This window comes from Amphiprion ocellaris, chromosome 13, assembly GCF_022539595.1.
Source record: "Amphiprion ocellaris isolate individual 3 ecotype Okinawa chromosome 13, ASM2253959v1, whole genome shotgun sequence".
In the NCBI taxonomy this organism is placed as follows: Eukaryota; Metazoa; Chordata; class Actinopteri; family Pomacentridae; genus Amphiprion; species Amphiprion ocellaris.
In genome coordinates this window covers 11,276,368-11,288,797 of record NC_072778.1, presented here as the reverse complement: position 1 = coordinate 11,288,797, position 12,430 = coordinate 11,276,368, and the positions used below count along the sequence as shown (strand labels likewise).

The 12,430-nt window shown below is 40.5% G+C and overlaps 1 long non-coding RNA gene across 2 annotated transcripts in view; it reads left to right on the top strand.

Annotated features, from left to right (window-relative positions):
• The window catches only part of LOC111588478 (uncharacterized), a 242,339-nt gene that overhangs the window by 137,200 nt on the left and 92,709 nt on the right, over positions 1–12,430 (top strand). The window lies entirely within an intron of this gene.

Genomic DNA, 12,430 nt, shown 5'->3' with positions numbered 1-12,430 from the left:
ACAAGAACTTAGAGTCTATTCCCACCAAACATAATCCAGGCATGAGTTGTGTTTTCCTCCTAACCAGAACTGTGTTAACAACTGGGCAGCTGCCCCAGACTCTCTGGAGCCCCAAAGTCCTGCAGTTTGCTGTGCAGAAACTAATTTGTTTAATTGATTGGTCTTATGGCACTTTCAGGGTTTGCATCTAATATTAAGACGCATACTTTAAAATTTGCAGTTAATCATAAACTTTCAGAACAAAGTGACTCATTAGGTGCCCACTGCTCAACTTTTGCCCCAAGGCCCCCTTGGAGGTTCATCTGGCTGTACTTGTAACATAACTGGCAAAACAAATTTATATTTTGGGCTGAAACGATTCCTCAAGCAATTTCATTACTAAGTGCAAAATTCTCTGCCTCAAAGCTTCGTTTAACCCTCGTGTCATCCTGCGAGTCAAAATTGACCCGTTTTAAAGTTTGAAAATGTGGAGAAAAAAAAGATATTTTCACAGTGAAACTTCTGATGTCCACATTTTCAGCATTTTTGGGAAATCTTTGAACATTTTTTGGTGGAAGAAAAGCAATGTTAAAAATGTTTCTTAAGAACATTAACCAAAAAAATCAACCAAAATACAGCGAAATTCACTGGATTTTGGTTGATTTTTTTGTGAATGTTCTTAAAGAAAATATTAGAAGTTTTACTGATATATATGTAATCACTTTAGATATTTTTAGGATTTTTTGGGAAGATTTTTACTCATTTTTTGAAAATGAATTTTCTTGCCAAATTTGGGGGATTTTTTTAAAAATACAATTTTTAAGGGAAATTTTTAAGGAATTATTGGAATTTTCTTCCTGAAGGTTTTGCATATTTTCAGAAATTTGGGGAAATTTTGTGCTGAATTTTTTAATTTTTTTCAGACAAGGAAACGGACAACAGGAGAGTTATCCCACCGTATTCTACACTATTTATGCACCATACAGTGCGGTTGACACCCATATTCCACCCGGACGGTTATTTCTGTTGCACAACACACTCACTTCTGCTTTTGATGCTGCATGCCAAGCACAGAATGCAAAATGATTACTTGATTAATCGCCAGAATAATCTATAGAATACTCAGTTATTAAAATAATCAATCGCTGCAGCCCTACTTATATTAACATGATTTCCCAGAGAATCGACTGATGTTTGGCAACATACCAAGCAGGTAATTATGGTGTTTTTTGTGGTAGCTAAATCCAATTAGTCGTCGTTTGAGCTGTGACATTTGTGGCCAACAGTCAGAGGAGATTTTGATAATCATGGACACACTAACTTGCAGGATGTTCACGGAGAGCAGAGGAGGAGATTCTTGTGGTAGCTGGTTATTCTATAAAGACAGCGGCCCTGACAGGACCACCTAGGCCCTCTGTTTATCGTTTGAGAAAGTGTTATGGTGGACACAAGTCGGGCACTGCTCTTAAAGACGTCCAACGTAACCGACTGAGGCAGATCTGGACGGAGAGAGGAGAAGAAAGTGGACGAGGTGGAAGAGTGCTCGTGAGGAGAGAAGAATGGCTTTAAAAGTCGGGGGGTTGATGGCTTTTTCGGGCCAAGAGGGCACCTGGGAGCCGCGGCCTGAGGATGGATCCCAGCCGACCCCCTCCTAGGTGTCAATGTTATGACATGTGTACCGCTCCACTGTTTTCTCTCACAACAAGAGCACTTCATCTGCCAGGGTGGCCCGGCCTCATAAAAAAAGCTTGATTTACATGCTGGGGATCAGACCGTCCACCTTCTCCTCTTCCTGTTGCACTTACGGTTCACTTCCTGTGGGCCCGGACTCGACCGTCAGGGGTGATAAATAACCGCAGAATGGAGTGGGGAAAAGCTGAACTCCCTCTCCGATGTACACCCAAAAGAGGAGCGCCTTTTATTCTCTCTTTCTTTTCTTTAGCATGCTCAACGTATTAAAGGTTTCAGTGTTACACGGAGAGTTAATGTAGGAGATAATCGGCCCTTTTGGAGAACAGTTGGAATGTTTTGTCAGTTCTGCCTTGTTGTATCTCCCATGACTGCTCTTCAGACGTAAATCAACATGAGTACATTGTTACTGTAATGACGACCCACACTAAAAAAAACAAAAAAAACTGGTTCGCTTGATGTGGAATCACAGCAACATGCCCAGAACAAATACAACCTGGAGGAGATTTTGGATGTCCGATTTTTCCTTGCACGGAGAAGGATACTGCATATGGAAAACAAGATGTTGGTTAATAAATATCACATGCTGCCTTCAGACTGAAGACGTCTGCGGTTGTCAGTGAGGTTTAGGGACATGAGACTCATTGTCATGTGTAATGAGTCATCGGGATTCATTCGGATTCATACTGATGTCTCAGTGTTTTAATATTCAAGCTGTGTCCTACATTTGTCTTGATTAAAATCATGACCGCTGGACACACAATATATGAATGTGGCATTTTTCAAGCGCTGCCCTCCATTATTTCACCAGATCCTTGAAACTAGGCAACAAAATAGTTGGTGAGCCCCTTCTGAAATCATTTTTAGATCTGCCGTCCTTGTGGTTAAGGTTTGGTTAAACTTAGGCAATTAAGGCTACTCAGTTAAAGTCAGGAGAAAGATCACCCTCATGGTTAAAAGAAACCAATGTTGACTTCTGGTAGAACCACAGTCTCCAGTGCCGTAGTCAGAAGCTTTGAACGCCCAACGGTCCACCCCAGCTTCATCTCTCAGGACTTCATGCAGCGGTACAATAACGTCACACTGCTTCCATCTTTGCTCCCGTGAAATGACAGTCACTAATTACGTGCAGTCGCTTTTCAGGAGAAGTCAAACACACAAACAGAACTGAGCACAAAGCCACCGTAGTCCAAGTCTCTAAAGTTCTTATTAAAACAATTAAAATGTGAACATCTGCAGCTCTTCATGTGCTGATCAAGATCATGACGTATGATGCAGAATAGCTGGTAACTGGTCCCTAACCAGACTCAGAAGCAATAATAAAACATTTTCTAAGCCACCTTTTGCAGATTGACAGTGCAAAAAATGTCAAGGGATGCACCCCAGTGGAAGATGAACACAGACATCCGAGTTTTGTCTCGCTTTTGTTATTTTACACTAAAAGTATACTTATACTTGCAGTAACTGTTCTTTTTTTTGGTCACTTGTGGATATTAGAAACAAGGTAGAGACACAACACTTCCACACTTTAAAGTCGATGTTGACTTTGGGTTGGCAAGCAGTTTTCCTTTGACACATTCAGCAAATATGGAACAATGTTAACACTGATTTAAAGTTTATGGCGTCCTAACAAAATTTCAGATGTCGGGTTGTCAAGTCCTGTATTCACCATCAGTTTAGCTCCGATTTGGTCTCCATCAATTCCTAAGAGAAATGTCAGGCATTTTAGCTGCTAAATGACTATGTTCACCAGCTAGGTGCTAACTTTGTCTGTCCGCAGGCATGTAGAGTTGATTATTAGAGCTTTGTTGCTGTCAGCTGTGGCCATAAACAACAATGTGCTGCCAAGGGCGGTGAAAATAAGATAAATCCTTTAAAGCTGCAGATTCTGACTCTGAATCTAAAACAAAAGCAATGAGGTAAAAGACACCAAAGAACTGAGTTAAGCTAAAAGGAACTCTAACACTGGTGTTAACTTTAATGTTGGCCAACATCTGTCACATTGATTATTTGACCCATTTTTCATACAAAAAAATGTTCAATAACGCAGCTTTAAAATTTCATTAGTGACTTCGGTTGGTGCTGTTCAGTTGGCAATGCTGTCCTCGCTCTGCTGCTTTTCTTATTAGAACTAATTGGCGGTCATTGTGTTTGAGTCTATCCCGATTTCGGAATGAATCCACATCCTGTTGCGATTTAATTGATTAGGTTTCAACAATGAATTGCAAACAGTTTAAATTGTGGGCATCGTCTCCTTTGCACATCTGGTTTTCTTCTTTTCTTCTTTTATTTTGTTTTATATGCCCTCTCACTTTACAGACCACAGGTCACTGTGTTTCATATCATGTAGGAATTATGTGTGCTCTAAGTGCAAGGAGCTGAATTGCGTATATGTTCCCTATATGTGTCTGTTCTATGTCATGTACATTTGAACAGAAGAAAAAGTCTGATTCTTAAGAAAACATAAAAATACACCACTGGAAGTATAATTTCTGCAACAAAGCTCTGAAAAAGCCATTAAACATCTCTGGAATAAAATTACGCAAGTATTAGCCAAAAAATGCAATTAAAGTATTAAAGTAAATGTACTGATTTATGCCCTTCGACTGATTAGCGTTATTATTATTATTATTATTATTATTATTATATATGACACATTATTTACTTATTAGTATTAAACCATCAGTGTCAGCTGCATGTTACTGCTGTAGATGCTGCAGGTGGAGCTCGTTGAAGCTACTTTATATCCAGTTTCAAATGCAGGGACAGCAGATAATTCCGAGGGCTTGTCTGATGATTAATGGGAGAAAGAAGAAAAAAACAAAGTTCTGATATAAAAATCAGTTTTTACTTTCTGGACTTTACTCTGTAATGTTTGATTTTGGGTTTAGGCATTTGTTGAACTGAAACCACATGAGAATAAAAGGGGGAATCATCACTATGTTGTGGAGCTGTTGACAACCCATAGACATCTGAAACGTGACCCAATTACACACTGACCTCAGACGCAAAGAAGGTTGGGAGCCACTCTGTGTTGTAGTTTTCAGAGTTGTTATATTATCTATTGTGTACAATTTTCATCTTTAAAGTAACTAAAGCTGTTAAATAAATGCAGTGAAGTAGAAATGACCATATTTTCCTCTTAAATGTCATGGAGTGGAAGCATACTTTCCACCAGTGCATATGGAGACCATTTTATTCCCCTTGTATGTTTCATTTTCTCATCTCATCTCTTTATGTTGAAGTGTTCCACAGCTGAAGTTTCACTCACCTCCACTGAACTGGCAAAAATCATAGAAACACAGGCAAAGGAAAGCCAAAGTTTTTTTAATAGCTAGAAACCACCAGAAAAAGAGAGAAATGTTTCCTTGCAACCGGGGTTAAGTGACCCTTTAATGATTCCTTAGTGCAGGAGGATTACATGCTAGGAGGAATTTTTAGAGCGGCTCTTTTCAGGTACCAATCCCACAATGAAGTCTGCCAAATTTGTAAAGGACAACAACTGACAAATGGTCACTTTCTCCTCACGCCCCCCTAAAAACCAAGTGTCTCATCCTTTCCTCTCACTGAATCCAGTCACCGATCATTGTCTTGGACACTGAGAGCATTATTCCAGTGCAGCCACTGTCAGCACGAACATGAGTTCGCCCTTTTAATCAGCTCACGGTTCACAGGGCCTCTGGCGCCAGCGAAAGAAACACCCTCTCATCTTGTGGCACAAATAGGGAAGCCCTTATGCCCCGTCGCCATTGCCAATATATTCAAACCGTGATGATGTTCCCACACAAATATTTCATGTTGTACGCAGCATCCAAGACTCACAGTGTATGAATGGGAGAGGAAACCTGCGTTTTATCACTCTAAAAGGCAGCCAGCTCAAAGTAAACGAGAAAAAGTCTCTTGACGCACCTCACCACGAAGGGTAATGCTCTTAACACCCTTTCATGTTGCAGTATTTCTTCACCAGGCTATCCTTGTCTTTTTTTCTCTACTTATGAGGTTGAATTTTACCCACATGAGGCGGGCCCTGATTCCAACGATAATTCAAGTGTTAATTTTAATAGCCATTTACATTTCATTAATTAAAGCAAACATCGCCTCAAGGACCTCTTGAAGCAGTCCCACAACATCCACGAGTGTTTCTTAAATATGGGTAATATATGCACTGAAGCCTGTTACAAATGAGGTTTTCTTTGCTAAGTGTCCCGGTCTATTTTTGTATGTCAAAGCACATGATTGACCGTGCAGAAAAAGAAAACATCTTAATGCGTGTGATGGTCAAGAGTTAAGGTATTTATTCCAATTTGCCAATAAAAAAGCCCTTTGAATGTGTCTTTTATCTTGCCCGCTGAACCTTTCGTGCAAATATGTAAATGCATAAGTGCATAATTAGAGTGTAAGAGAAGTATAAACATCTTCAATTATTTTAACCATTTAAGCTGCTGCAGCTACATTCATCAAAGTTTATTACTACAGTAACAGAAAACTTGTTTCCCTTTGATTCAAAGTCTCAAATACAAACACGAGCACAGCCAAGAAACAGGTTGCTCACTCTGTCTAAAATTTGCATGACATTTTCAGCACGACAGATATGAATCACATATAATTAAATGAAATATTTGACTCCGGCTCTGCAGGTGCAGATCACTTGATAAAGCAGAGGCCTGTTCATAGCAATCCAGTTCAACACCTACATCAAACCAAGCCCAAAATAATTTAATACCCATCACTTCTTATTATCATTAAGCTTGATATCGCAACATCAACAAGGAAATTCTAATCTGAAATAAAATCTCCCATTTAGGCGGTGGTTTGTTGAAAACCTGGCATGAGATACAAGTTTATTTATACATCATATGTGTGGCGTCCAGCTCACAGCAGGGTGCATTTCTGTCTATCAATAGCTCCCTTTTTAGCCTTTTTTTTGCTCCTTTTAAATTCATTTTCATGTCCACGGTGTGTACACTCAGCAATGCACGTTGGAAGAAAACATTACTGTAAATGACCATCACATGGTGTTTTCATTTTACCCTAAAACAGAAACACTCAGTGAGGTTCACATTTGTCCTGTCAAAATATATAAAAAAAAAAAAAGATTGGCCGATATTTCAAAACATCAACTTCAAATGTCAATATGTACTGTAACACAAACCGTGAAGTGACTACATGTAGCTGCTGGACAACAGCCCACTTTGAGAAAGTGGTCAAGTGGGTGAAGGAGTATTTCCAAGTTTTCATTTTTAAGTTCAACATGAAATTCTTGCAAAACCAAGTTGCCCCGTGGTGATAATGAGATAACTTTCTTCCCAGGATGTAGCACCTACAGCTCACGTAAACTGTAAGCTCAACGTACCTGATCAGATGCTTGCAATATCACATCCCTAACAACCTTTGCAGAGTTATTCAAACAATGCTAAAAAAAAAAAAAAAAAAAAATGACCTCATGTCTGCTGGGTTTTTAGAGCTGAGCAGCGTGGGACTCTATGGTGAAGAATCATGGTTTCCTTCTCTGTTTTGACAGGGAGAGTTATGCCTCACAGGCACCAGATTCACCACCAAGCCTCATAAGCTTGTGGAGAGCATTTAGGGCGCCACAGGGGCCTCTTGACCCAAGAGGAAGTTGGGAGTATAAAAGGTGACAAATTGGCTTGTAACCAAACAAAGACATATGCAGACATCTCTGTGCTGAAACATAACTGATTGAAAAAATATTAGCTGGCAAAGGCGAGAAACTGTCAGGAAATAATTCATTTTTGCTACTTTCTTTTAATATCAATGCCAACCTTTGGACCTCTGCCACTCCAATTACAGGAAATGTAAGAGCAGTAGGTCTCCCTATGATGAATGGGGCACTATGTGGGGGGAAAACCAGCATGCTCGTTTTAGAGATGCAAAAGCTGACCAAAAGTCTTTTTATAAGGCAATAAATGAGACGGGGGTGTATTCAGATTTGTCTTATTTGGTGCGAGGCGGTGAGAAGGACCCGATTATGTGATGGGTAGCGGACCGCGGCGGGACCAATTGCATGTGGTAAAAAAAGGTCGAGGGGGTTTGTACACTGTGGTTGGCAAAGGTGCCACTTCTGGTCCATCCCAAAACCCCTCACCACACTATTCAATTCATGAGGCCGAGGTTCTCAGAGCCCCCCTTGGGATGAACGAGCATGTGCCTCCCTTCTCGTAATTAGAAGTTTCCCCCCCAGCCCAGATACTTATTTCTCTATCATCCATCATGGAGGTTGTTTCCCTACCTCTCCAGTCTCTTGACTGCGCTGCAGTTTCCTTCAGCTTGTACTTAACAAGTATGCCTTTATAGAATATTTAGTGCTCCAACGGCAACCTCTCTTCAGCTCGTTTCAGTACAGTGGGCGTATTGAATGTAAATGGCAGAGTGCATGAAGATATCTTCGCACACTTTCACACAGTCAAACAGGACAACCTCCAAAATAAAGTAAAACATGCCATTGATATCCTCCTTCATGCAGCACCTTGTCTGTTTCTCTGCCCTCGGGGACTGGGGATAAGAATGCAGCCTGTCATTTCATCTAGCGATCACCTTGGTGGTCTTTGGCAAAGCTGCTGTCAGGGAATCCCCTGGTGAGCAGCTGACCTCTTCCCCGAGCCTCCCCACTCATCTGCTGGAAGTGAAACAGTCGGTGCTGCCGCGGCTGCTCCTCCCGGCCGATGAAACCTGAGCAGGTCGCTCACTTTGATGCAAGAGCAGGCAGGAAGAAGTGCCTCGTGGTAAATTCATTACCATGGAAAGCAGCTTTGTCACTGCTGCTACTGCAGGAGGATTTGCTGATTCGAATGTAGTTAGTTGTAGTAAGTTACATCTAAATTATACTTTGATGGAGACTTTAGTGAGGTTTAGTACAACTTGCATCTTATTGTCATAGATTTTACTGTTGTTACTATATGTAACACATTGCACAAGGAACTACAACTATTTCGTATCTATTGTTTTCTGTTATAAATGTGGGGAAGCTAATTTTTCCTTTGACAAAAATGCTGTGAAAGAGAACTAAATGACTTGTAAGAGCTTAAATGTTTACAAACCTTTCTTTGGACCTTAAATATTTTTGGTTAGATGTGTGCACACTGGAGTTCAAAAGCCAAAGATAATGAATTTACTAGAATAGAATGCTGTAAAAAAAAAACAGTGAATATTCACATTTGATTTTTTATTTCTTTGTATTTCTGCTTAAAAATCACTTAAGCTATCAGCTAAACACCACAGTTGCTGCCGGTTAAAGGTGAAGTTTTGTTGTTAACTAGCTACAACACATTTTGTGCTTTGTTGTGGTCTACATGCATTTCTGTCCTCCTAAAATACCGAACAATTTTTTGGCGTATTTAGATTTGTTTTCATAGTTGTCTTTGATTGCACATTACTACACCATTACTGCCTTCAACTGGGGCTGCACAGTGCATGCGTGTGTTTTCTCTGGGTACTCCGGCTTCCTCCCACAGTCTAACAACATGCTGAGGTTAATTGGTAACTCTAAAATGTCCGTAGGTCTGAATGTGAGTGTGATTGTTTATATGTGGCCCTGTGATAGACTGGCAACCTGTCCACGGTGTCCCCTGCCTTCACTCTAAGTCATCTGGGATAGGCTCCAACCCCCTGTGACCCTAATGAGGATTAAGTGGTGGATAGATAATAGATGGACGGATGGATCCTTTCAACTGCTGATCAACAGAATATCAGCTCCAGGATTTTTTACCACTAAGATCAGGGAAAACAAAAGTAGTCAGGCTATTATACACAGTTTAAAGAAACGTATTATCAATAATGGTTGTTAAATGTTTATTGCTGCATTGGCAGATCTCAGCAATTACTTCGGTGAGCGAACTGTCATCAAGACCAATGTCAAGTACAAAAATAAGACCCAGATTGTAACTTTTATTTTATTACAGCTCGGAGTGCAGAAACTTATATATATATATATTTGATTGTTTTATAATACTGGAGCACCTCAGGGTGCTAATTGTTCTTTTTTTTTTTTTAATTAGTCAATTTTAAATTGAGTCTGGACTGGGATTCTATTTTCTTGGACATCCACTGCAGAGGGAAACTTGAGTCCAGTTTGTATTAGATTAGTGTAATATGTCGTGAGGGCTGATGGTCTGAATTTATTATTTGCCATCAACTGTCTCCACAGAAAATGAGGGAAAAAAACTCTTTAACACTACAGAAATGCCCTAAAAATAAATCTTTGCAAATTTCTCTGTGCCGGGTTTGGTCACAGGTCAAACACTATTTGGTGTATTTACGGCAAAAATAGTTTATTTCTTTTCTTTAAAAGGCTGCACGGAGCCCCTCATGTTTCAAGGAAGCATATCTGGAAAAAAAAGGCCCAGGTAGCTGTAACACTTTAAACTTTAATCCCATTTAGTGTTTATGTACTTTCTCATTGGGCTAGAAACTATCTGTGTGTGTCTGTGTGTGTCTGTGTGTGTCTGTGTGTGTCTCTATGTGTGTCTGTCTGTGTGTGTGTGTTGGAGAGAGCAGGGAGAGTAGCCAAGGATCTGGCAGGTCACAAAGGCGGCTTTGTAAAGGAAGTTAATGAGTGTTTTGTGAATGTCTCTTGATGCTCTGCAGCTCTGCAACACCTCCGCAGCGCATCAGCCTGAAGTATGCGTACGTGTGTGTGTGTGTGTACAGTATGTGTGAGTGGTGTTTGTACGTGTTTCTAACTATTTATATCTTCTTTTAAGCAGTGATTTATAATGTTTGTTCACTGTTTAAGTTCTCGTGGTTTTGGGGGTGTGTGGAGGTTGGTGGGTGGTTGATTTTTTTCTCTTTTTTTTTTTTCAATATGTATGCTGAAGGTAAAATGCTACGGAAACAACGTAGATTCAACCAAAGTGCACACAGTTCTTTTCATGCTGCACATCTCCTCTACTCCTGTGGTCAAGTGCCTTGCAGTTATTACAGCTTATTTGTTCAAGTGGTGAGGAAATATTAAATATCACAAGTTCTCTGCTGAGACTGGGCAATAATTATCAACAGATGTCTGCCAGTTGGGTAAACTGCATTTGTGTGTGTACGTGCACGTGTGTGTGTTTGTGTGTGTGGTGGTACACTGGACAGAGAATGGTGTGCATGAAAATGGAGAGGTTGTGTCACAATGAAGCTGATTGAAGGTTCCCACTGCATCTGTGCTTATAAGAAGAGGAAGATGAGGAATAAATGAGACGGAAAGTTTTGGAGGAAAGAGGCTGAGTGGCAGCCATCGGACGCCCCAGGTGACCAATACTTGGCCGACCTTTTTTGGATCAGTGTGAAGTTAACAGCTCAATTTTTTCCACTTTGGACATTATCTTAACCTTTCCTGCATACCTCGGATGACTAATGTGAACCGTCTGTCAGGGTGATGTGGATTCTTCACCTTTAGAAGGGAGACACACACATGGGGAACAAGAAGAGCATATCATGTCAAGCTTAACCAGCAATCTGGTATCTCAATTTTTATCAGATCCTGTATTTTTGATAATAGTGTAACACTGTGTACTGTTTAGTGGAGACAGATTCTTTCTGCTTGACAACCATTTTCAGATCTTGGCTGATTTTGGTCTGTCTGTGATGTAAAGCTGGGATTGTACTCCTTTGTAGGGCAGCTGCAGGCACCAAGTTGCTCTAAATGATAGTACTTTCTAGTCTACATGGAGGATGTGTTCCATACATGCCCACTTATGTTGTTATGGGATTGCACACCCCTGCCAAGCTACTGCTATTGTAGCATAGTGGCCACGTGTAGAATTTGGGCTGGATGTCTGCAGAGGAGTCCATGTATACTCTAACAGATTTGGGCAGATGATGAAATGTACGTCACTCGGACCAGAGCAGACCCTTGCATACTTGTGGAAGTGGAACATCTACAGTTACAGACTCCACTGTAGCACTGTGTTAATGTGATTATTCAGTGGGAGGACAAAGCATATAATTACTAGAATAATTAGGACTCCCTACTGTATTTGAGCCTCATTGATGGGATGCATGTACAAACCAAACACTTTCACTTTAATTACAACTCTTTACAAAGATGAATTGTAAAGCTGTGGATGAAGGAGAATCTCCTCATACAGTTTCTCCACTTTCCTGCCACATGTGCACTAGTCAATCTGGACGCTCCCAGATTTGGAGGAATGGCAAAATTTGCATCGTGTACTCTTGCAGATGCAATCGTGGAAAGCATCAATAGGCTTTAAGACAGACATGAGAGGAACGTAGTAGATTCTGTGGTTGTCTTTCCTAACTGGTGGTCCTATGTTAAAGTATGAAACACCAATGACTAATTTGTAACTCGACCAAAGACAACCTGCGACAAATCTTAGTGTGACTGCTGTTATGGCATACATCCACAACTCACCAACCCAAAATACCCAAAGAAAAAAATTGCAAGATGAAGCATCACGATTCACCAAACTGTTATGGATAATGTGACGTTTCTTTAACTGTACATTTTGCACAGTGTGACACATTGTTGTCACACAATCTAAAGGGATCGTAGCCCTTCATGGGGCAAGTGATCATATTTGGTAACTTTAGCACACATTAAATATGGTGTTGCTTCTCATGGTGTTGCTTCACATGCTTCTCAGTGAGGTGGAGAAGTATGTGGTTTTCACCCAGCCAATCAGTGAAGATCACTCTACGTTGCAGCACACTACATCATGGCATTTGACCAATCAGCAGAGGCCTGGAACGTATCAAACTTTCTCTTTTCTCCTAGTTGTAAAATGATGGACTTGTGGCT